We start from the raw sequence: 19,374 nt of genomic DNA, 5'->3' as shown, positions 1-19,374 counted from the left end.
ACACTCATGGAGGGGAAATAATTGAATCAAGGTCAATTAGATGAGATCTCTAATCACCAGGAAAAAAGGATAAAAAATCACCTATGCAAAAATGAGCTTGCTTGTACCACCACTGCCTGTTTATGACAAAATTACTTATTTCGGGAGAAAGGGAGGACATGAACACTTCTTAAGAGGAGAAAATTTCATCCTGTGCCATCATCTTAGTGCTTAACCCCTATCTTTCAGATGGGATATCTGTTCATATAGAGTAGTGTGGCCTGGGCATGTTGATGCTAAATGTTCAGTAACTTGGCTGTCTGAGATGGACTGATTCCCCTTTGAGACATCTTGTTTTGTCCATGCATCAAATAAGATGGCTGAGTGTCTAACTCATTTTGGACTGGGTTGCAGAACAGGTGCCTGGAACAGAAGTGGTACAACCCACAGCACTGCAGCACAGAAATCTGATTTTGGATATATTCCAGAGTCTAACTCTTATTTTGATGAGTCAAACGAAGTCACACATTACTCATATTGCTCATGTACAACAGTATTTGCTGGACAGAGCTCTGAAGAGATGTTTAATAATGACAGTAATAATAGTAATAGTAGTAGTAGTAGCAGCAATAGTAGTAGTAGTAATAATAATAATAATAATAATATTCTTCTCCGGTTTATTTTCAATTCACTTCCAATTATGTTTCATATTCTATGGAGTGGGGGAGTACTGGTCTTTAATCTGACTGCAGACCATTAAATTCTGGGATTATCTTTATACACCATTTACACAATAATAATGTATCTTTTTCACTTGCACTCATAATAAGCAGTACAGACTAAATTATCTATATTTGTTCTGAAAGATTTCAAGTTATAGTTTCAGTAAGACTGATCTCTATCAATGACTAATGTATCATAATCATTCAAAAATTGGAAGGTGAGAGTGAAGAGGTGAAGGTTATTTGACCTTACCTAATGAAAACAGAAACATAACCAGAATACCTCATTTGATCTTTTAAACAATACATAAGGAGAATACTGCTTTATCAGCAGAGACATCATGATTAGTAAATAATTTATGCTTGCTTTCCCTTGTCTTTTCACACCACAAAATTTTAATTACAAAACCTGATTATTTTGGGAATAGAAAACATAGTAATTTTTTTAAGTGGTATATAATCATAAACATCAGAGCAATAAAGTACTATGGTTGTTAACCTTTATGATTGTATATAAATAAAGTAAAATTGTTTGCAAATGTGTTTAAATTTTGGTGTTTATAGACTGGAAATAGCAATGTTTTCCTTCCATGTCTCTCAAATCTCAAATTATATGTCTGCATATGCAAAGAGAAGTGAGATGAATGAGAATTTCACCTGGGCAAAAAAAGAGTAAATGGTCAGTATCTGGTTCAAGATGTTTTAATGGTATCTGTCATATAAACTTAACCTTTTATCTATATGGGTTTATGACAAAATACAGATAAATATGCATTTTAAACTGTTTAGTTGCAGCATCTTAGACAATCCATGGGTTCCTGTGCTTCAGAAAGACAGAGAATTCCTAGAATCCCTTGATGTTCAAGAAGAATGTACTTTGAGAAAATTTAGTATGTTATTCACCCTTAAAAGCCAAACAGCAAATACAGGTAGGGCAGCAGTATGACTTTGCTTCCCTCTCACTGCTTTCACACCTTTAAAGATGGGTTAGCTATCTCCACAGCGGAGTTCACAAAATAGGGGCTCCAATTTTGATAAATTACAAATTTAGGGAAACCTGTCTGCAGATCCTATAATCTCCCACCTCTTACAAAATGCTTGACAGATTAATCCCACTAAAGATCTGCTCACACAGCAAACAGATTTCTAGTTCTCTCAGCAGTAAGTTAGTGTGTTTCTTGTTAGAATTTGCTTTACATCTGTATTATATCTAGCTCCTTCTAGAAAAAATTGAGAGTAGTTTGCATTGTTTATGATCATAAATTGCTACTGTCTCAGTCTGAGATGTCACAAGAACATGAGAGTGCCCTGGAGGTCCAATTAGCTCATTATCTTTTCACTGGTAGTAACAAAAACCAGATACCCAGAGGAGAATACAATAATAGAGCAAACTTTATTCTCTCAGTTGCACTTCTACCCTCCAACAACTTCTAACCTCTGTGATATCACCCTGCAGTTGTCTGCTTTCCAGGTGGAAAAACATTATTTTTCTCAATTTTTCCTCAACTTTGTGGATGTGTTCTATTCTTTCAATCATCCTTACCCCTTTTCATCTATCTTTTTTAAGACTACTACCTTCTTAGCGGGAAACATGGTGGGAGAACAAGGGGCTGGGGGAACCAGAACCGCTTACAAAACTCAGTAACACACTGAATGCTCAGTAGCATAATAGCATAGTCATAGGCTTGGGTTTGTCATCTCTAAGTAAAAATTTACCAAAATTACCAAAAATTTACCAAAATTTACTTGCCTTCTTCACCACATTTCTGCCTCTTTTGCAGGCATAACCATGCATTTTTCTGAAAGCATTTTCAAACTTTTCAAATCTGAAGCAAAACTCATCTAAAAATACATATGTAATATCTGAAGTTCAAAAGGGTACACGATGGCTCAAAAAAAATAAAAAAAGGTGTGCCTCTGCTCTTTAATAACCTCTGATTCAGATCTGGACTTACCGATGTCTTTTTTTAAGAGCCAGTACAAGAAGTCTGCTCTCTCTGCAATATGTATGTGGGATGTCTTCTTTCTGGGCTGGTCCTGACTTTTACACACGACATCAGTAGCAAAAAAGGATTAACACAGATGATAGCAGCTTGCTAAACCATTCAGTGATATATTTAAATGTATATTGCACTTTCACACAAGAAAAAAGGTCAGTCTTAACTGAAAATAATCGGCAAGGTTTGTAACTAATTGGAGTTGGTTGTGGTTTGCTAAAGAAAATCTGAAACAAAAGAGGCACTGAGATTCACAACACTCTCATACTTAAACTCAATCTCTTTACATTAAGGGATTGAATAAAAGCTTATGCCTATTTATGTGCACCACGCCTTTCCAATTGATAAATTAATTCCATATTTGTATATTTCAGTTGTGTTTCTTATACTACTCAGAGTTACTAACCAAGTCCTTGGCTATATTTAAAAGAAAAACCAAACTCCTATGCCAGTGTCTTTCAACATAGCAGTAGGAAAATATTTACATTCCTAAAATAGTAAAGCAAGGGAACATGGATAAAACATTTTATTTCTTTCAGATTCGATGTCTGCTTGGGTGTTACCAACACCAAAAGCAGTATCTAGAGCAGACATTTAATAATTTGTGACTTACAAATTATTATTACAAATTATCACAAATATGCTTAATAGTGGTTGAACCTGTCTGGATAACTTCCATAGAATTCCATGAGCTCTAAGCTAAGGGCTTTCACAGATTGCTTTAATTAGACACTTGAGGCCTGATTTTCTAAGGAATGCTCCACAGTTGACTGTACATTATGAATGTTTGCCTGGTTATTCACTTTCCTATGTCCTTAAAAGGGGATCTAGCTGTTCCCTTCAGAAATTTAGTTCTCAGCAGCAGAGGTCATAATTTCAAAAGAAAAATCTTCAATCAGAAGCTGTCAAGTGGACCATTTGTTCCTCATTTTAGACTTCTGTGGGAGTTTTGCCACCCAAATGTGCAATAGGTACTTACCCTCTGAGCAGAACACTGAAGATATTTTCTTCAACAAAGTTTCTTCAGCTAACAAACATTATATGTAAACTTGCATTTTGAAAATTATTTTCTTACAGACAGACAGGTTTCTAATTTTTTTAGGCACTTTTTAAAATAACTTTATCAGAAACCTGCTTTGTGAATGGTTTTATTCTCACTAGTTTATTTCCTGTGCCATAGATCTCACTAGTGTCATTTTGGACTGTACTATTCAGCCAACAGGTTAAAGGTCATGGTAGTTTAAATTGCATAACATAGTACTACAAGAATATCTGTAGATTTGGAAGAAAGGTGGAAACATCCAGGACAACAGAGCATACTGGATCAACTTTTTTCTGTCCCTGGTATTATGTTTGTTTCTAACAGTGGTGTACTTAGTAGGGCAAACAGTATGCTCCTACTTTGTTCTTAAGACAATTCTCCCTTAGAGATGGTAGGGTTTTGTAGTGTGACAATACTTCATTTGTGTTCAAGCTAGCAGAGTCTCTAGACACCTCTAGATTGCCCATGGCAGACATCTGCACTGATATACTTGACATTTGCCTAATCCTACTAGAAAATACCTGAAACGTGATTTACATTTTGCCACAGCTGTGCAGCACCAGAAAAATATTCTCTGTCTGCAGAAACAATTCGAAAACGATGAAAGTTGGAGTGTGGTCGTGAACAAGATTGATAGCATCTGTGTTGGGTCAGGTGATAAAAGCTCATCCACATACCCACAAAGGAGCCCAGGGACACAATAGCCAAGTGCCCATCTCCACAGGCCCAGGCAAGCACAGGGGCACAATGGCAGTTTGGAACCCAGATTAATGACTCCCAGGGAACAAACAACTTCTCTGGGCCCTTCCCACGGCTGTCTCAGCAGAGCCACAGCCCCATCATCCAGGCGTGAAACTCATAAAGACAAGTAATCGGGAGCAGCTGTCCAGATCACCTAAGGGTGGTCTAAGGGGTCTGCTACCTAAGGACGTGGGACACACTATGGGATGCAGGGGAAGAGCATTTTGGGATTGCACAGGCTTTTTGTAGGATGTTTAGGGAAGGAATACAAGATGGGGAAAAGAGAGGGGTTTAGCTGATTTAGGGAAGAACAAGTATGGGAAAAGAAAGGTAAGAGGATAAAAAGGGCTGGTTCTATGTGTGCAGTCTCTTGTCTTCTTATTAAACCCCTTTCTAGGTCTTTCCTGAGTGAGGAGGTCTCTCTTCTACCTGCATTGGAAACTGGAAAATCTTGGCCAGCTGTGTGTTGGTGCTGTCTGTGTTCATGTAAGTGCTCTGCCTGTCTCTGATGTGTCCAGCCAATCATGCATGTATGTGGTGTATATAGGTGCTCTTCATGCGTATGCCTGCTGGGAACACACCGTCACTGCTGGTTGGAGCTGCCGCAGTTTTTCCTCTCCAGGCTGATGGATCCGGCATGATACATTTTCCTCTAACAGAGTTAAAGGAATTTTAACATAATCTATATAACTGTATTGATTTGGGAAGTGACGTAATGCCAAAAAAAAATTAAAAAAAAATAATTTAGAAGTCATCAATGACTCCTGCATCAAGCCAGGAGAAAGAAAAAGGACGTTTTTTATGGGCATGTGGTCTTCCTTGTTATGTACTTAGTAGTAGAGAAATATAATTTTTTTTTTCCATTTCCAGATCAAGATAATCTTTACAGTGTTTTAGCCTTCACTCCATCCTTCTTTCATTTCTAGAAAGCCAGTTATCATACTAATAATCTCTTTTTCACAGAGGAAGAAAAATGAAGTAGCTAGAAAATAATACAGTACATTAAAGAAAGGAGAAATAAGATAAATGTTGACTGCCATTTCACATAAGAAAACAGAAAGGAGGTCACTAGCTTACTTAGGAAAACTTCTGTGTAGAAATAATCATACAACACTAGAGGAAGAGTAGAGGACAACCCTGGTATGATCTGTCACTCTCAGTGCTCTCTTGCACCTGGTACTTTGGAAGGGCAAAGTGGCTTCAGACAAAGTACCTTTGATTGAAAATAAGTTTAAGAATTGATTTAGGCTTATGGAAACAGAGACAAAACTATACTGCTAAATACACTGCTTATTCAGGTCTCTGATGCTTTTAATTTGGCAACAAAGGTTAGGGGGTATTTTCCATTTTGATTCTGTAACCTGATTCTGCAACTTGATTCCCACAAAATGAGAACAGTAATAACATCTCATGTCACATAGCCTACATTTCAAATAAATGCCTGAGTGCTTGTGAAACACTCAACTATTCCAAGGAAATAAGAAATATAATGTCCATAGAGAAATGGACATGATGCTTTCCTCAAATGGGGTTTGAACAAATTTAGCAAATAAAGTTCTGGACCACTTTTAACAATGGATCTTAAACAAATACTGAGTAGTTGTGTACTGAATGAGATTTGGATTTTTTTTAGGAAAACTAGCACGTCTCTGTAATTAAAATCTGTATTAAAATGTATGTGCGGCTCCAATGAAGTTGCACAAGAACCCTAGATGTTAATCTTCAAATTCTTGATTTTGCAACCTTAGTATTTCTACTGCAATGTTTTTAAAACTGGTAGATTAACTCTTGCCCTCCTCCCTCCCCAGCAATTGTCTCATGATACTGTCCCCTTTGTGGACTTCACATCAAGACTTTTTAGTCTACTATACATTGTTTTTTCTTCCTTCTAGGGAGCAGGTACATGAAGAATGTAATGATTTATACCAGCTGGAAAAGATGCCATAAAGCAGTTCATCTGTCATTTTACAAGTATGGTTCATGTACTCAAAGTAGGGTCTCAGAGCAGACCTTTTTCTTAAAAGAATATGTCAAAGCTGATCAAAGAGAAACATATATTAAGAATAAAATATTGTATCTGAGATTTCATCTAACCAATTCATGCTACTTGCACTCTTTCTTGTTCTAGAATTCAAGTTTTAACCTAGTAGCAGAGAGCAAATCCTTCCATGTCAACTAATTCTTATGTGCCTATGAGATACACTTCAATAGTGGGTATTTGTTTTTTGCAACCATAGTGATTAAATGTGTTTATTGGCTAAGGTCATTAGAATTTCAAGTAAGTATCTGACTTCATTTAATTTCAGAAAATTTGAACAGTCCTTTAACACCAAATAACAGGGATTTGGGGAACAGAATTACAAAACAAGTCCTGTAAGATTTTTCAGGTACCAGACTTTTTGATTAATTAAAAAAAAAAAAAAAAAAAAAAAAAAACACCATGAAATACAGAAAGACAGCAGATCATCTTTACAGATTATTATTTCTGCTAGCAGCTGAAGTTTCTACATCTATAATTTTTAGATCAGCCTTATCAAAAGTTAACAGAATTTGCCAGATAACGTTTTCTTGCTGTTAATGTTGTGATACAGCAAATTTTAAAATATAAATGCTTAAAGGAATGTTGCAAGTGGAGTGTTCATTCATATTTGAGGACCCAAAGCTCACGATCCATCAAAGTTAATAAGACTATCAGACAGCTGGTCAGGCTCATAATGAATGACAGATGCTGTCTGTAAGATCAACATTTAAAAGAGGATATCATTCAAGAAAGAGTGCCAAAGATTCTCATCATCTTTGTGTAGAATTATATAGAAGAAAATGTAAGTATTGTGAATTTCAAGGATGCTAAAAAATGTAACATGCAACAAATCCGTACTGAAAAATAATAAAAACAGAACAATCCATGCCTCGTGCCAAAGTTACTAAAGAGCAGACTTAATTAACTGACAAAAATCTTTTCACTTCAGTGCAAAAAAGGAAAAACAACCCACCTACAAAATCTTCCTATTCTAGTGTGATTTAAAAAATCTTCCTATTCTAGTGTCATTTAAAATGTGGGGGGCTACAGAACCTGCAGTCATGGTATCAACTAGAACCTTCCTTTAATTTCATAATTTACATTTTGGTGGCCTGTGTGATTTCCATTCCTCAAAAATATTAAGAGTTATCTCTTTTTGCAAAGTTATGGAAACATTTTCTACAGCATAATCAAGCTTTCAAGACAATATGCAACAAAGCAGAAGTCTAGAGGTATACATTTAGATTCTAGTTTATTCCTTCCATACTTGTTTTACAAAATGTCTGACAGACACAAAACCACACAAAATAACACTGGTTCAGAAGGAATTGAAAATACACTTAACGTTGTCTTCTCACTGGATTAAATCCAGTTGACTAAAACACTGGAGTATCTCGAGTCACAAAAATGTGACTGAAAACTGAACACACTTCTTGCATTATTAAAAGAATAATCCCCTCCAAAAAAGCAAACAAAAAATCACCCCCTCCATTTTTCCAACTGTTAGAGAAAATCCAGTAACATTCTTATGACAACACTTTTCAACTGAGCTGCTAGATTAAAATGCTTAAATGCGACAGTTATCCTTATTTTTACATGGTTTTAGTGGCTGAGTTAGAGGTAAAGATCCAGTAGAGGAGCTCCAGGTGACAGCAACTTTAGAGGTAGACTTGAAACATAAGGGACTACACTATTCTATGAATTCCAGAAATTGTAGTTACTGAGGGGTCAAAACCAAAACATGAATAATGGGAATTTTACTGTTCAGCTAATACTTCTTACATTTTGAAGCAACACAAAATCTTAAATGGCAGAAGAGCTGGCAGTATGATCAACTAATATTTCAATTTAATATATGACAGGTGATAAACTATGTAGCATACAAAGTATATGGCATACAAAACATTAATAGGACATCTACAGCCATAATATATTGAGGTGCAAAAGAAACACTAACTACTGTCACTGGAGAAAAATTACTTTTTATAGCCACTGGATCCTATTCCCAATTACTTTGAACGTTCTGCCTCACTTTCCAGTTCCACCTCTTTTGTGGCCAAGAGTCCTTTGTCTGTTGAGAACCAAAAGACGTAATGCCATGTGGCTGTGCAAATACTCTCCTCTTCCAGGCCTGCCTTCTGCTTCAACAAGAAAGCCAAGTATATTCATAGCTAGACTATTGCTAATGGCTTGTCCCTGTTACTATGAGCTCCCAGTAGAATTTCAAGAAATAATAATGCTCTCTTGTCTGTCTGTCTGAAATAATGACACTTTTATATGTTTTAAATAGATTAGTGTCTTCTGGCTAGATAAACTAAATGGCATTCCAGAAGGCAAATGACATCAGAAGATAGCAAATATTATTTTTGAATGTTACAAGAATTTACTTTTGTCTAACTTTTTTGAGTACAGAAACAGTGTCACAAATCACTCAACACCAAAATTAAAGAAAATGACACAACTGGCCTTGATAGCTAAGCGATAGCTTCAGATGAAATTGTCCTTATCAGTTACTCTTCTCAATAGTGTCCCTTTAGGACATCATCAAAAATATATATGTGATCTGACCTAATACTTCATCTTTCATGTTTCTAAATGCAGTTTTTGACTGCTGTGTAACTCTGGTACGGTCACAGAAGTGCACTGGGACTCAGCAACTGAATTTGGCTTGTTTACCATTTTTCTGTTCAACATTCAGTTTATCTTGTACTCTGAAACAAATGTGTGACCTGTTAGATTGGGCACTGGACTGCATGAGGTAAACACAAACTCCTTTTTTCATTATATTTAAAAAATTATGTTACAGAATTTCAAAAGGACTCTTAAAAAAAAAAAAAGGTAATATGGACAAAAGGTTTTATATATTTTGAAGCAATTTATTTCTTATTTTCCTGGGATAATTCAGTTTTCTATTATTGAAATGAAGCCTTAACAGAATTTTTTACTGTATCCCTGGTCCTTTTGGTTAAGAATAAAATGGGAAGCACTGAATTGTGTAACTTATTGATATGTTTAATGGATTCCCTGAAAACAACTTTCAGTCTTAAGTATTTTTCTACATGCTGATTTTCATTCAGTTTAATTTCAACTGTAAGTATTTTGAAACAGGACAGTTGTCTTTGTCACTACAGAGTTTTAAAGAATTTTGATTGTTTTGTTACAAATCTCTCTATAACCAGTAGTAAGCAAAATGAGAAAATCCCTCTTTTAAAAACTAAATTGTGTTTTTAACTCTCATAGTTATTAATATCTTGCTAAACCATTATTTTAAAAAGTTAAAAATCATCTTCAATATATATATATAGCATATCAAAAGCCATTTTTAAGATAAATTAATAATTTTAGAAGTCTCAGCTTTGTTTTAACATTCTCACAGATGGCAATTATGAGTCAAGAGGACTCACGTTAATTCACCAATTACAAATACAAAAGCTGAATGTTCAGGTTTTGACTGTTTAGAATTACAAAAACTCATTTCAATTTAAGGTAATTCTTAGCTAGAAAATATTTAAATGTTAGAGACCTGAAAAATTTGTTCATGGAAATTGTACTGCTATGAAGAAAAATCTCCCTTACTATAGTCTTAATTTATCTTCTCTTCTAAAAACTTACTCTGTATTTGTTACCTTGCCATATAATTATGAAAGCACTGTATAAAAAAGCATAAACTTTAGTGAAGGTTCCGATTAGAATAAGTTCACAACTACTATACTCCTTTTATGTGTTTGAAACACCTCTTTGTTATACCTTGATTAATGAATGTAATTCCATGCATGTGATAAAAAGCCTGATTTTTTTACCAGTTTTCAAAAAAAAAAAAAAACAAACAAGGGGCCCAAATAACAGCTTAGGGAACTCCAAGGTGATTAGTAGTCACATTTAAAATAGCTGTTCCAAAATAGCCCTATAAAACTATAAAGTGTTTTAGTAAGACTATTCTACCCAACATAACAGAGATATACAAGAGCCTGTATTTAGTTTACCTTCAGCTTTATGGATCTCAAACTTCAAAGTTATTTTCTTCTGGCTAATAAGTGTCCAGAATATGCATGTAATCTGTCCAAGAGTTTACTTAATTGAGTCTGTCCTGCTGACTTTGGTTGATGCTACAATGAGCTATACTGTGAAACAAGTTAAGCATCAAGTTTTCCTAGTGTTAGATGAGTTTATAAGGCAACCACGTTAACTAAGTAGGGCGAATTACATCAAAATCAAAAGTGTATCTTTGAATAAGGTTCCCAGCACCAGTTAAATTATATTTTAAATCATAAATATCTTATATTTCAGGACAAAAGCTTGTAATAGACAATCACTATGAATGATCTTTCTAGTCATTAAGTTATAATAATTCAATATATTAGGTTCACTTAGTTAATCACAGATTAAATTCAGTTCACCTGAACATCCAGTGAGTGCTCAGAGGCATCTGGGCAAAATATTTGCAATGCTATTAGAATTTCCCAGAGCTGATATGGCAGATTAGTGAGATGTACACTGTGACAGTGCATGCTGTAATCATAATTGCAAAAATCAACTACAGATATTTGTCATAGGCTCTTTATAACATATCTGTGGGAATGCACCTCCTAGTGAAATACTGGGATCCTAGTATTCTATACGTATCTTACTGCAAAATATGTCATTGGGAGAATTGTTAATGCTATAGAAGTTGCTTCTACTTCAGAGAGCACAGTTAAACAGTTTTCATATCTTTTTATCAGAAGTATAATGAATGTATTTGTCAAAGAAGCTTTCTACTTTTCATGTCTCTTCAGAAAAGAACAAATGAAAAACCCCCGTAATCCAACCCTGCTCTTGTGAAGCCTCCATCTGTACAGCATTAGATTAACAGAAAATACAAACTTTCTAAGATGGAGGATATTTTCTTTCAAAGATATGGAAGTTATTTCCACTGAGAACAGTACATTTTTACCATAATTATTATTATGTATCTGTTAAATGTGTTTCTATTATTACTGAGATGTATTCTAGTGTTACCTGAGATGCTTTCTGTGATAGTTGAACGATTTGAAAAAGAAAGCATAGGTAATTGAATTTATGGTATGGTAGACACAAGGTGAAAAGATGAATGGAAATTCATGAAGGCTAAATTCTGAACCCCAAACCAGACATTTGAGCTCCTCGTGTAATGCACAATATGAATTAAGAACATATGAAAAGATTATAAGAAGCTGATAAGTAGCTTGGAATGAAAGGTAGCAAAGAGTAAGGCTTAGTCACCTAGCCTGACTGGAAATAACTTCTTCCCTTCGGTTATGGTTTTCATCAAAAACATCCTGAATTTGGTTTCCTAATGGTGGTCATCTGTTTACGAAGGTTCTTTTTTACAAAGTAGGAAGTATGAAGGACTCCCCAAACCACACAACTAGAGAACCTGCCAGGATGGAGAACAACAGGTTCAGTCCTACATTCTATATAATGCCAACCAGTAACTTGAACTGCTACCCCAGGGGAGAAGCTGGGCTACACATTTACTGAAGGAAGAAGGTTCTTAGTGTGTCCTGCTGACAATGCCACAATTTATAAATAATTAAATGGTCATCAGGATACAGGAAGAATGTATGAATGATGATATACCCCAGCTCGCCTAGGATACTGGAAACCAAATGCATCATCTAGCTAATATTTCATACATCTTAATTTTTTTACGTGTATTTCTATTTCTTTTGACAAAACTACCTATATTCTGAGTGCAAAGAGTGGATCTTTTCAAAAAGCTCCTTTGTACTAAGAACATGAAGTAGATCTCACACCCTTTTAAGTTAGTGTTTTACAGGCAACATCAGGAAAAAACAGAATTGTACAAAAATCAAACTATTATTCATATGATATTCTTCATCAGGCATGTAGACTCTGACTCTAATAAAATACAACAGGCTTGTAGTCATTTATTCTGCTGGCCTTTTTAAATGCCTTTTGAATGGTTTTACCTCATTCTGAGCTCTCATGCATGGTTCTGCTTTCTAATTGAATAATTAGAAATACCTTTTGTAGGGAAATATAAATGAAACATATTACACTACTGAGAAAGTGACTGCAAAAAACGCCAACTTTACATTTTGATCTTGCCAGCAACTACTTTATATATTGATAAGAACATCAAAATATATATTTGTCTATATGTGAATTTTGAATACAAAAAGGTTACCTTACTAACATGAAAATTCAACGATCTAGAAAATACTTCTAGTATGTATCCTTATAGTCTATTTCTTAATTTGATTAAAACTTTTCTAATGGTCAGGGCTTTGACAATCACTAAATGCTGTGAAGAAATTTGTTGCTTACTTCTCATAGTTAAGAGATATACATATTATTAGGCCCACTTTGCCACTAGAGAACTAGAGACAAGACATACTATCAATAGTTTATTGAGAGTCTTGGACTATTTGTTTTCTGACCTACGGCAAGCACTGCATACCAAGGTGAGACAGAATAGGAGTGGGAATCTATTAATTCACTTCTGCGATTTATCAGAAAATACTTTCTTATTCTATAATGATAGACAAGTAAGAACACATCTTGGAAATCAAAATGGCACACACAAACAGGCAAAAGCACACATTAGAGATGTGAAAAGCACATTTTCCCTTTACGCCCCTTTAGCCTTCTTGTTTTGTTTGCTTTCTTTTTTTTTGTCTTTTTTTTCTGAGTGACAGCTGATATGTGGTATATGAACCTTTGAGTTTAAGGGATGCTATCTCAAGAGCTGGTAAACTAACATTATCCAGAGAGAACAAATACACTGATTTCTTGGCAATTAAGCCAGAAGTCTTATGACAATCTTCTCTGAGAGAACATGAAGAAATTATCCACAGCTGGACACACAGCTAGCAGTAGGAGTTAACTTTCTCTTTAAAGCACACAGTTCCCAAGGCACATTGTTTCATTAGACAATGCTGCCTACCAGCACTGTTTTATATAAAAATTTACCATGAGTAATACATCAGCAAAATTTATTTTTGTTACCCTGAAAAAGAAAAAATCAAATACTTACTGTAAAAAGTATTAAAGATGTCAAAAAAGCACACTATGTTTTTAAAAGGCTGTGTATGAATCATATTCTATATGCAGAAATCACTGTTGCCAAGGGAATTAGAAAATGCAAAGAAAGCAGTATAGTGCTGCCAAAGAGTTGAATATGTCTGAGAAGAATCATAGAATCATAGAACAGTTCGGATTGGAAGGGACCTTCAAAGGTCATCTAGTCCACCCCCTGCAATGAGCAGGGACATCTGCAACTAGATCAGGTTGCTCAGAGCCCCGTCCAGTCTGGCCTTGAATGTCTCCAGGGATGAGGCATGTACTACCTCTCTGGGCAACCAGTGTCGGTGTTTCACCACCTTCATTGTAAAAAATAATCTTCCTCATGTCTAGTCTGAATCCCCCCTCTTATAGTTTAAAACCATGACTTTTTGTCCTATCACAACAGGCTCTGCTAAAAAGTCTGTCCCCATCTTTCTTATAAGGCCCCTTTTAAGTACCGAAAGGCCACTCCCAGAGCTTCATCTTCTCCAGGCTGAATATCTGATTTGAGCATACCTTTGGGCAAACATTCCGATGACATACAGATGGCTTGCACAAATAAATTGCATGTATCTTTCAATATCCCATTTCATGTCACAAAAGGTCTTGATCTTAATTGATTGCTTTACCATATAAAGATTAGGTTCTTATAAACAGTGTTTGTTCCATGTGCCTAAAACATCAGCAGGTTAGATGGCTGGATGTAAAGTGATCTCTTAAATAACTAAAACTAGTTATGATTACAATAATAACACAATGCATTTTTTATACTTTACCAAATAAGCTTATAAAAATAAAAAGCAGATGGTGACATTTTATATTAAATCATAAACCTACATGAAAACCTGTATCTCTCACTTCTAGATATACTCTGCAAAGGAAAATAAAAAGTTTTCTTCCATGATAAAATCTCCAACTGCACATGACATATTTGTCTCGCATCGGTCTATATATCTTCCGAGATAGCACCCAGATCAGAAATAAGTTTCTATACAGAAATAGGTATACAGGTAGATTTAAACAGAAGAGCTTGTAAAGGACCTGGCAGTAATATGTTCTCTGCATCTTGCAGAGTTAAGTGTTAACTCTAAGTGTTAGAGTTTACAAATAGTGTATTGTAGTGTATTCGAAAGAATATTTCTAGCTGCTGGTATGTTCGTGAAAATATAACTTGCTAGTAAGCAACTTGATTTAAATTTGGAGGGGATCTTTAAATACCCCTTAAAGCTACCCAAATCATTACCAATCCTAGATTAAACCCTTGGAGTGTTTGTATCTAAAGGCTTCCTTCTGCACTAGTGTTTCATCTGGTCTATGTGAGTCTCACAAGACTTAAACATTATGATGTTAATACATTGGTTAAGTTCATGTCCTCATGTCTCCCTCTAGTGCCTGTAACTGTTCCGTGTATTTTTAACTGGATTTTAGAGGTTCTAGTCAGTGCAGAAACTGAAGTTCGGTAAGGAAGATCAAAGAATTCAAACAAGGAACACAGGTTTGAAGTGAGATATTTGCTATGTGCCTATAAATAGTTACTAGTTTTGGTTTGAGGTTTTAAGGGGAGAAGTTAAACTAAGAGACAAATCACACACAAACCTAACCCTCAAAACGAAAGTTCAGTCTTGATGATTCTTTTGATGTGATTATTTACACACAGCAGTGTGTAAATAATATTCAATATTTGTAGAGCTTCATTATTTTGAACTAAATGGAATAAATCAATAGGAAAGTACCACAAGTTACTTTTAAATGCAATATGATAAATAAGAGTTTATGTTTCCATACATTTCATTACAGTTAGATCTACATATGGTCACAATCTTGGTTTCAAAAGCCAGATTCCCTGTTTTTAAAAGAATTGTACATTTCAAATTGAAATACAGAGATATGTAAATACAATCACCAGAAGTAATCTTATTTGGGACATTACTCAAAGTCTCTGTTAGGAAATGGGCAAGAGAACCTGAAGATTCATTACTCTATTGTCTAAATGAAGGTGTCTGCGTATTGTTAACAATCTCTGTGCCATTCAGTCTTCAAACAGTTTGAGGACATATGTTTTCATGCCTAGAATGCCAGAAGTATGAGAACTTAGTACAAAATTTGATGTGTTAAATAAGGGAATGTACACAGCTATTTCTGGCTAAAAGTAGTCTATCATGATAAGATGTTTCAAAATAGCACACTTTATTGCTGAGAAAATGTATGCAATAGTAAAATATTTTTTTTATCATACTTTTTAATATGGAAATATAAATATTTTTATATTACTACCATCTCCTTCTCTCCAGTCATTCTTTACCCTTCTCTCACCTTCCAGTTTAATGCACATTTTTCTTTTTATTACTAATTTGAGGTATCCTCTGATTGAAAATTCTGCCTCAGACTACATATCCAGTTGGTATGTGTGTATACAAATGAGTCTCAGACATGAAAGCTAGGGAGAGGGCTGTTACATTATTCATTCAATTTCTCGACCACAAAGATGATGCTTTGAAGAATACTCTGTGGATGCTGAGAGTGTGCAAACTACTATGCACAATAACATGCCCTCATAAGTCAAATAAAACATTGTTAGGCAAGTTAAAGTGGACTGTTAGTTTAAGTGCTTTTTATATTGTAAAATCTATTTTTAACAATAAAAATGGTTCTCAGAAGACAGCTTCAAGGAGCAAGGGAGTTTTTATATCAAAATATTTCCATCAGGAGTATGCATACTGTCAAAGAGAAATAGTGAGTTGCAAGCCTCCATGCAGGGAGCCTTGTGTGCCTATGGGCTCTGTGAAGAGCTGGAACAGAATCTCTTGTCTCTTCTGAGAGTCCCTCCCACCCAGAAAATTGTGAAGAAAAATCAAACTACCATCCTCTCTGTGGGAGTAGCTGCTCAGATGTCCAGTTGTGCTCTCATCATCTACAACAATCAAGCTCACAGGAATACTGGCAATCACACACTTCTCTGCATTTAATATTGGCCTCCCTTTGTTCAGTTAATTCAGTACTCTTCTTCCATCTGAGCTTCAAACAAAGGTTTGGGAAACAAGAGCAAAAGCCAAAATGAAACTGAGTCCAAAGAGATAATAATCTTTCTTTCTTCATGTTAACTCTGATGGATGTGACAAAGCTCCTTGCAAAGCCCTTGCAAAGTCAATAAAAGCTTCCATTGACTAGAACTAATCAAGCTTTACTAAAAATTGGCAGCTAATTAGACTCCGAGTTTTTCTGCTAGTTCAGACTGGTTTGGGATTTTATTACAAAGAAGTCAGATGACTCAAGGCCAATTGTGCATAATCACTGAAAGAAGGAAGAGGCTGGTGTATCAGTTTGTGTCAATATGTTTCTTTGTCGATTATGGTATTATGACACTTGCTGCTCAGTTTATCAGCTCTTACACATGCAATGGATGATCAGCTCTGAATTAGCACTTCCTTGGCATTCTCCAACATTTATCTTAAAGTCTATCTTAGTTCTGGAATGTTTTTCCTTATACTATTGGAGAAACACATACATTGCTATGACATTTTATTAACTGTGCTTACAGAGATAACGATAATCTTAAGATAGGATATATTCTTATGCAGGTAAGGAGAATGCTTAAGGAGATGTATGAAAACCTTAGTTATATTTAATTTAATTAAAAAGACATCAATGTATTGTTCAGAACCAAAACTGACATGATATGTTAGATAGTAAGAGATCACATCTAATATATTTAGTTCCTAGGCATGAAGAAATAATTTCAAGATAAACGTTTTTCATGTTTGAGCTGCAGTCTTTGCAAAATAAAGAATATCTTGATTGGAATACTATATTGCTAGAATGACAGTATGGAATATCAGATCAAAGGCAGGTTCTGTTACTATTAGGAGGGAATCATACTTTACAGATAATCTTATTGCCTCCACAAGCAGACTATTACTTAGTATGAATAAGCTTATTAGCAATATGATCTTTCATCAAGTTGAATATTCACTATTCTTGTTCCTTTCTCTCCCCATATACATGCATGAAGGTGAGGTTTTGATACTTGCTAGCCAAAGCACTTGGCCAAGTAATCTGCTTCGTACGAACCGGTGGGGTAGTCTCACAGTCCACACAACAGAAAGGAAAAAGCACAAAAGAAATTGTGATTCTGAGTCATAATTCACTTCTTGGTGTGCTCACAGACTGCACAGCTTCTCATTACCCCTTTGCACAGGGTGGATCAGAGAAATACAATTTATACAACAAATATTAGATCTTAAAATATGCTCGAATGAGTACAGCAGGATTCAGCTCTGAAACAAATATAGCCTTCTGCATACAAGTTTAAAGTCCACTCTTTGAACTTGACAAAGAAAATCGTACAAATGTTTGCTCTGGATTTTTCTTAATCATCAAGTTAAAAAGGCCTGGTGGAAGCACTTAACAAACTCCTGACAGAACCGTGCTTCTAATCAAATTTATACAAATTGTTCTCCATTTGCCCTCAGTACAAAAATCCCTAGGTTTCCTAAATGCATGGATTCAGAGAAGCCCATTTGTAGATTACATGGGAGGCAAAAGCAAAGTCTTCCAGGGTTCTAAAGAATTCGCAGGTGCACAGAATTTAAAGGTGAGAGCATTTAGGCTTTTGGGTCCTATATTTCTTAAGTATGACTCCAGAAACTCTAAAATGACAGATTTTTTGTCTCAGAGGAGGGGTCTGAGGGTTTTACTAATAATTTAGATAGTTTCATTTAGTACTAGAAGGATATCAAATTTTGAAATATCAAGCAAACAAAATTACTTTTCTCCATACAAAACAAAATTCCGATTTTAGAAAGACTTTTTCTATCAGTTGGCAATGAGTAGTTATGAAATTGTACACCCTGCTGATATGTTTCTGATAACGGATTATGTCCTTCAGTTCAAAGTAGATAATTGCTAGACTGAAAGTGGTTTACATGGATGAGACATACTAGCTGGTATTAAAATTGATCTAAATTATTAATTAATTTTTTAAAAGGAAAAAGATTTATTAAGTAATCTTAAACGTTTCAACTCCATCATTTCCTAAGAAATAAAACAAGTTGAAAGCATTTTTTTTAGCTGGATCAGATTTGACTGGTAGAACAACCAAAGAATAAAGACAAAATTACGGCAAACTATCCACTTAGAATAAACCCAAATATTATAATAATAAATCATGCTATTAGATGTCTTCCATTTTACCTAGTATTCTGTCGCAGATGATTGTATCTGGAAGGTATTGTGATGTATTAAATTGAGAATGAGACTTTACAACAAAGTTTTGAGCAAGGAGGAAATACAGATATTAATTAAAGAGAAGCAGCATGTGGTATTTGCAATTAAGTTAAAGTCAAGTTAAAATCGTTTGGTTGGTAAAACAGCAGTACATAAGACAGCATAAAGCAGCATTCTATAAAAAATTCAGCATTATTAGGATATAATAAAAATTATCTGGGGTTTTTATGTCATCATAGAAAGGACCCCAGAATACAGTTGTACACTATCATAGTAAAATAGTACATATGAAGAGACCAGACCACACAAGAAAACTCATCAGGCAGGTAAAGGTATAAAGTTATTCTGTTATACCTTGCCAAATACTGTCATGTGCAACAGATGACAAACTAAACTTGGACTGAAAATTCTACTTATCATGCAAAGGTGACATACTTGCAATATTGTAACATTTTCCTATATTCAACTCATGTCTACAGATGCTTAGGTTTGAGGATGCTTTAAAAGCCAGGTTATTTTTTGACTAGTACCTTGACTTAACTGATGTTCTTGCTGACTAAAATCCAATTCTTTGTAAACTGCACTAGCAGCTCCATTTCAGTA

This window comes from Patagioenas fasciata, chromosome 4 (assembly GCF_037038585.1).
Source record: "Patagioenas fasciata isolate bPatFas1 chromosome 4, bPatFas1.hap1, whole genome shotgun sequence".
Taxonomy (NCBI): Eukaryota; Metazoa; Chordata; class Aves; order Columbiformes; family Columbidae; genus Patagioenas; species Patagioenas fasciata.
This window is presented reverse-complemented; position numbering follows the sequence as displayed.